The sequence below is a fragment of the Crocodylus siamensis genome, chromosome 2 (genome assembly GCF_052110815.1).
Source record: "Crocodylus siamensis isolate JL-2025a chromosome 2, ASM5211081v1, whole genome shotgun sequence".
In the NCBI taxonomy this organism is placed as follows: Eukaryota; Metazoa; Chordata; order Crocodylia; family Crocodylidae; genus Crocodylus; species Crocodylus siamensis.
The window spans coordinates 32245575-32253793 of record NC_143396.1 but is presented as its reverse complement, the minus strand read 5'-3'; positions in this window follow the sequence as shown (position 1 = coordinate 32253793).

Here is an 8219-nt window from a genome sequence, read left to right as displayed (position 1 = left end):
GAAAAGTACTGCTGCAGATGCATGACAAGCAGATCCAAGGAGGTGATACTTCCCCTTTATGCAGCATTAGTCAGACTGCAGTTGGAGTACTGCATCCAGTTTTGGGTGCTGTATGTCAAGAAGGATGTTGATAGACTCAAGAGGGTCCAGAGGAGGGCCACTCGAATGGTTAGGGGCTTACAGGACATTCCCTATGAGGAGAGACTGAGGGACCTGGGCCTCTTCAGTCTCCGCAAGAGAAGGCTGAGAGGTGATCTTGTGGCCACCTACAAATTCATTAGGGGGATGCAGTAAGGGATCAGAGATGCTCTGTTCACCAGGGAACCTCTTGGGGTAACAAGGAACAATGGTCACAAACTGACAGAGAGCAGATTTAGCTGGACATCAGGAAGAACTTCTTCATGGTGAGGGTGGCCAGAATTTGGAATGGGTTTCCAAGGGAGGTGGTGCTCTCCCCTACCTTGTGGGTCTTTAAGAGAAGGCTGGATAGGCATCTGGCTGGGGTCATCTGACCCCAGCACTCTTTCCTGCCTAGGCAGGGGTCGGACTTGATAATCTGTTGAGGTCCCTTCCAACCCTAGCATCTATGAATCTATGTCAACAACCACTACAGAAATTAGAGTCCTCTACCTCTCAGTTGCCAAAGGATAACGAATGAGCTTCCTAGGTGGATAAGGGTTTAAAGCACTGAGTTAACAGGAACATAGTTGCAACAGACATGATTCAAGATGTCCTAAAGGAATTCAGCAAAAATTTTAGAGAAGGACTTGGCGTGTACAAAAGTCTGCCTGTTTCTTTTAGATCCAGGCAGGGTACTGAAACACATGAAGCCCCATCTTGTTACATTGACCCTCCACCCAAAGATCAACGCTGAGATCAATTGTCTAGTAGAACAAGGTGTTCTTGAAACTACAGGACCTGTGTCCTACAAGATTCAAGACTTCTAATGGCAAAACACTCTGCAGACATGTCAACCAGATGGGAGGTAGAGTTCCAGACAACGTGCCATCTAGAGAGCCAAAAAACATTGTACTTCCAAGCTGGACAAGTCCATCAGCTTTTGTTCATTATTCACATTGTGTTAAAATCTAGGTAATGCCAAACTCAGTTTTGAGCCATAGAACACAAAAACATGTCTATAAATTATATAACGTTCAAGTAATGGTAACTTTAATAACAGTCTGTGGTTCATTCAAACTACATGTTTTGGTCTAGGTATATACACTGTGCCAATACTCGAATACAGTAGTGGATTACAATTTGTTTTAATTCCCATAACGTGTCAGACACAGATAGTTATATTTTATAAGCTTCAATATGTTTGATCGATGTCAGTATGTTTTGACTAAATTTACTGCTGATTAAAGTTGATCAGCCCTTTGAACAACAAGAAATTATATTTCATTCCTTTTATTACTATGATTGGCACTTTGTTTATGTACCATAGCACCAATGGTAATTATCTGAGCTAATTGATTTCTAATGAGGATATATTAATTACATAGATGTAAGGCAATTCAAACATGTTCACACTGTTAAAACAAGCAAACATGTGATTATGAAAAGGAAACAACCAGAGCTTGATCCAGCTCTAGCAAGCTGTCTTTATTTTTAAGACTGGTCTGATTCAAGTAAATGGGACTCTATTTGTGAGAGGTCTGTAGAACTATATCTTTAATTTTTTTTATTTTAATGGTCTCTTTAATTGTCTTTATTTCTCCAAAGAGAGCTGATTTTGATTTACATTCAAATTTGTGCAGGGAGTTGGACAAGATTTGGGGTCAGCAACCTATGGCCTGCAGACCTGGGGCTTTGGCTCAGGGAGAAGCATTAGCCACTGGCTGTAGGGTCCTAGTGCCAGTCTGTCTGCTTCTGACTTAAGGGAGGTCATCCTGACCTGCAGCTGGAAAAGGCTGTCTACCATTAGACTAGGTGACCACTGAGGTCCCTTCCAACCCTATGGTTCTAGATTCATGTTATACAGCAACTGTCATTCTAATTATAGTTTTAAATATGCTGGAATGAGAAGCCAATACAATGGAATATAAAAGAAAACAAAAATTAAAAGCAACTAAATGCTATGTAAAAATGCTCACTTTTTTCCCCTTTTGCTCTTATTTTATCAAGGTACCAGTTTTATGGTATTTGATGCTAACCCCTCCCCCCACCAACATCTCAGCTATCTGCCTCAGTTTCCAGCCTCAAGCTCCCAGGTTTCTCTCTTTCTCGGCTGTCTCCTCCTTGCCACCAGGCTTTTTTTTCCTCCCTCCCATGCACCAGTGACCTCAAGTAACCCTGGGGCCACTTGATCTTAAGTAAACCCAAGTCTCACTTAGCTTCTCTCTAGTCCACCAGTTCTAATCCTAGTTTTGGCAACTTTCACTCCCTACACTTTAACTCTCTCTCTCCCTCCCACCTTAACCTTCTCCCAGGTACCCCAAGCACATACATAAATACCATACCATCCAGGTTAGGAACATGTATGTATGTAATTGACTTTTGTCTAATTTTAATGTGTATGTGCTTGAATTTGTGATAGATATTCATGTGCCTAGGCTGGGAGTGTGTGTATGCACCTAACTGATTTGTGTATTTGTATACGTGCAATTGTGTCACACCCTCCCATCTAACAGCACAATATTGAGATCCTGAGAGTTGGCCTGACCCCACAGGGGAACAGTTAAAAGTCAAAGTAACTCATTAAAGTACTAAAAGACCTACAGTCACCAAAAGAGTTAACTAACTTGTAGCCAGGAACAGGCAGCTGATGTTGAAAACTCTCAGTTCTTTCCCTATATAATGACTCCCAAGACAGCTGCATAATATCTGAAAAGCTTATACAGCCCTAGCAGCTAAAGCATATTCAACTGCTTTGTAGGAATGGTGCAGAGCGCAGTCTGACTGCCATATAGTCAAAGTATGCTCAGTGACCATGGCATTCCCAGGAAAAAGCAGCCTCCTGAACAAGTCTTTACTGAGCATATGCAAAATTTGGGCAAATTTTCATGACGGGAGGACACCTTACAAACGCACAGATTCCCTTTCTCCTTTGCTTTATTTCAAATTCTGGCTCCAAAGCATGGAGTAGATTTAGCTGGTAAGGGAAAAATTATTTAAATTTTTTAACATGGGCCATTTTTTTTTTCTGATCTCATGGTTGGAAATGGATGAAATATTTCTGCTGAAAACTTTCCAACAAAGAACACACTTTCAGTCCAAGACAGATGCTCAACATGGAAAACTTCAGGCCAAATTGTTCAAGGTTGGCAAACTTTTAAGGAGATAATGGTGATTAGCCACGTTAGTCAAGGCAAGCAGAAGGCAGGGTAGATTTGTACCTTTTATAGACTAACTAAATCAGAGATGTATAGCATAAACTTTTGCAAGTTCAAGCTTACTTCATCAGATGCTATGACAGCTATACAGATACTGTGACAGCATCTGATAAAGTGAGCTTAGGCTCAAAAAAGCTTATGCTATACATCTCTAATTTAATAAGGTGCAAACTTTATTAAGAGCAGAAAATAGGATTTAATAATAGGAATGGTGGAGCAAAATTAATTATAGATGATTCTACCAGCACTACCTAAATTAGATGGAGAGACAGACAGACAGATCATGTTAGATGAACTTTATGAGCACTTGACTTGCAGTTTTAATAAGTTGCACAATACCAGAATTATCACCGGCTGGGGCCTCCTACTGTGGCCTCCCTTTTCTGTAATAGTCCTTAATGACATAATCCCACGGTATTTTTTTTTCGCAGGATGTCCGTCTCATTCAGTACAGAATGGAAAGTATCTGCTGAATTAGTTCATTGATATATTTTCCTTCTTCATTCTTCAATGTGTGTGGGCCCCATATATCCCTTACTGTACACTACTGAAATCTTGCTCTGAAGACAAATGTATTAATTTCCCTATGGGTTTTCCTAGTGTGCTTCTTGCTATAGTGTCCAATGCTTCAGAATTGTGACCTTAAAGGAGCGGTATTATCCTTTTTATTGTAGATGACAAACTGAGGCTGAGCACCAAATCCAGAGAGGATTTAGGACTCCCTGAAGTCCCCTTTCTCACTCACCACACACTTTCAGTTGTTAGGGCACTAGTAAGGAGTGTGGGAGACCACTGTTCAAGGACTTGTCTGAAATAGTGTACATCCTCCAAATGCTACAGCAATTGAGGGAGCAGTACTAGAGGTTGGTCTCCTTCTCTAAAAAGTTTGAACAGGTTTAATTTTTGCCCTGAATGAAATGTCCAGTGGGGAAAAACATACATGATCATGATATTGCAAGTTAAATCATATCAGAAAATGTTATTTCAATTAGAGACAAGTATGTCATGGAACCATATTTATTTCAGGAAAAATTTATTTTTGAAAAATAATGGGGGAAAAAAGGATTTCAATAAAGTTAAAATGGAATGTTTCAAATTTCTACTCTGAAATGCCTTTTTTGCTTAATTTTTAAACATGTTTGTATATATTATTATATAAGAGAAACAGACTTCGACTGGCCCCAAATCATTTTTTCCCAGCATTTCAATTTCAGAACATTTCTGTGTATTTGTCTTTGGGATTTTTACATTTAAAAAATGACAAACAGTCCAAATGGGAGATATTTGTGAAACAAAAATGCAGTGCTTTATCACCTCTTGTCCTAATGGATACACACATACATGACACATGCAAAAAGGAACCAAATTATTGTTAAACAGGCATTCTGGTGTATCCTATCTTTTTGAGTACATGACTTTTTATCCCTTGTTGCTAAATCTAGAAATTATATAATCAAGGGCCTTATTCCTGTAGTGTAGCATCCAAAGAGTTAACAGCAAACTTTTCCAATGAGATTTGAAATGCTTGATGAAAGAGCCTGATGTTTTGCCTTTATTTTTCTTTCCTTCCTTCTGTGGACAAAGGCCTTGAATGCTGAAGGCTGAAAAGCCTATTATCACCAGAAAGAAATGTTAGTAAACAAGGCATTACAATAATGAATTCTATAGTACATGACATGAAGGCAAGAAGCAGCTTTCTGCAGCAAGCAATGAAAGATTTGGCTGTAGCCTGGCAATTTTAAAAAATGATAACAATAAGAGGTTTTGTCTCTTCAGACATGTAAATCAAAAGCATATTTCAGAACTAAAAATGATACTGAGAATGTCTAACCATTGACCCCAAACCAGCATTCAAAAATAGACATTAAAACCAAGAAGCTATAATCCCACAAACCATGCACAATCAAACCTAAAAACCTAAAACGATTGAATTTTTAGTCCATAGGATATTAGACTGGCAATAACTTCATTCATCTACAGGACAAGGACTTTTGATAGTCAAATTTATGACAAGATAAAAAGGAATAGTCCAAAAATTATGTTGAGTGAGCTCCACAGTTTGAAATGGGCTAAATTTCCCAATTTATTTCCAAATGCATAACAAATAGGTGGAGCCACACACTTTGGTATTTGGAGCCATAGGGAATATGACAGCAATTACACAGCTCTTGTATGCATATAGAGTAGTGATGTGTAAGTAGTGTTGATTTTCACTTGGAATTTGATTTGACTCTGGAACTGTATTTACTCAAATATAAGATGAGGTTTCCCCCCCAATCAACAGGAGGGGTGGGGGAAAAAGTTCCTTGTCTTGCATTTGCATACAAGGAAACAACATTAAATACATCGTTTATCTTTGAACTACTACTAAGAGCAGCATGTGCTAAGTAATGTAAACCAACTATGAAGTTGATTGAATGTAGCCATGGGTGAGCATGACTATAAAGTACATGGCTCATGTGTAGGAAACATGCTGATGGGAACCTTTTGTAAAAAAAAAAAAAGAAGAAGTTATTAAAAATACACTTATCACTTTTCACTTACAAAACTTGACATGTTGAGCATCCTTGTTTTACCAAAACTTCATATCACAAAAGCAACTACATATCAAAAACCATACAGCTATATATATTTAACTCTGCGTTACACCTGTCACCAGCAAAACATTTCTTACAACCATCCATACTAGGTCAGCATGCTCACTTTTTAGTTGTTTACACACCACCCCACTGGCACCATCCTGTCCCTCTCCCTTACAGCTTTCATCAGTTTCTTATGATCCTTCAGGACTTCCACTCCTACTTTCCCAATTTTATACATTTCCATGAAACCTTCCATCCTGATGTAATGAATCAGTGGTTGCCTGTGGACTCCAAAGAGGTCTGACATGCTCCTTATTTCCTCAAAATTGCAGCTGCATGAAATCAGGTGACACACACTACTTTTTTTCCCCTCTCCCTCTGTTACTGCCTTGAGCACCGTTCTTACATATTTCATATGGACAAACAATCCAAAGCCTGGTATTTACCCCCTCCCCACCAATCTCTCTTGCTTTGTTCAGTTCAGATCTAGCCAACCTTTCTCTTTTGGGATTCCAGAAGAACACGCATATTTCCCTCTGTACTTTTGCTATCTGCTGCCACATCAGTGGGAATACAATTCCTGTATAGAAAATAATTGGCAGTAGCACAGCCTTAACCATCAGTTTTCCAGCAAGGGATATGTCCTTCTGGACCATCAACAAAGTATTTGCTGTAACCTTGCCATCACCTTTTCCCATGTTGCATTACCTTTCCCCTTGGTGTCCATTAGGATCCCTAGTACCCTGATTTTGCTCTCTCATTTGAAGGCCGAATTTCTCCAAGTCCCTTCAGTTCCCCATTCCCATTATGGTGCTTTTTGGTCTATTTCATTTAGCCTCCATCACTTCTCCATACCCTGATGCTTTAGCACCCTTTCCATCAAAAGTCTCTCTAACTACTATATTTATATCATCCATGTATAATACACATTTTATATCGTCCCCCTTCCCCCAGTTTCTTTAATCCATGTATGACCTTGCCTTTCCTTATGCTTTCTGCTGATGGTTCCATGTCACACACAAATAGTAGTGGCAACAGGCGACATCCTTCCCCCATATGGATTTTAAAAGCCTTACTTAGATGCCTGTTAATTTGGACTTCACTCTCTGCTTCTGTATACAATAACCTTATCCAACATACAAATTTCTCTGGGAACCCCATTTTTCCTACCATTTTGAATATGTAATCATGATCCACCCTGTCATATGTCTTTTCTAAATCTAGGTTTACTATAACTGTGCTTGTTTTCCTCTCTTGGGTGTGGGACAGTGATCTCTGATCACTCTGACTGCTTCAGAGATCTTTCTACCTGGTACTACACATACTTGGTTTTCATATATTATCTTCTGGAAGTTTTTCCTAATCCCCAAAGCCAGCACCTTGGCCATTAACTTATATTTCATATTAAGGAGTGTAATTAGTCTCCAATTTTTCAGGAGTTCCTTCTCCCCTTTCTTCAGATCACAGCACTCTTGTAAAATCTTTCCCTGCCTCTCCTATTTCTTCTGTTTCTTTGAAAACTTCCCCTATATTCCTCACTACCCATGCCCAAAACTTCCCATAAAATTCTGTAGGCAGTCCACCTGCTCTTGGTGATTTCCCTCTTTCAAAAGTTTAAGTACTCTTCCACTTCCTCTAAAATGAGCATGCCTGTCCCTTTAAGGTTTGGTGGCACTGCTGCTCCCCAAGGTGGACTCCTCCCCCTCCCTCACTCCCAATCAGGTAGGTTTTCTTTGCAAACTTTACCCGATCGCCTTTGCATTCAGGAAGGTTTCCATTTTCCCACCTCTCTGCTTCTTTCCGTCTCTACTCTGGGCTAGAGCCCAGGGAGATCATGGTGGGAAGCTGCTCTCTGGCTCTCACTCTGACTCACTTCCCTCCTTTTAAGGTTTCTTTCTTCTGATTTTTCTTTCCGTGTTTTCTTCCTTTTCCCTCCCTGACTCCCAGGCTCTTCCATTTGTTCCACATTGATTTCTTCTGCTTGTTTGGTTTCTTGCCAGCCCTCTCCCACCTCCACCTCTGCCACTTCCCCCTTTCCTTCTGCTCCTGCTCTTCCTTATGTCATCTCAGTCACAGGTCTCCCACTCCCCTCTTTCTCCTTTCCTCCCTTCTGCGGGGTCTCATCCACCATTTCTACTTCACTTCTATGCTCCTTTTCTCCCCCGCCATCCCTTTTTGATCCACACTGTTCCTCAGAGGTCTGACCTAGCTTGCATATGCTTTGGGACACTTAGGAAATAAATTCCCCTCCCCCTCTCCCTCCAGCAGCTAGTGCATTTTAGGGACTCTGCAGCTCTATGCC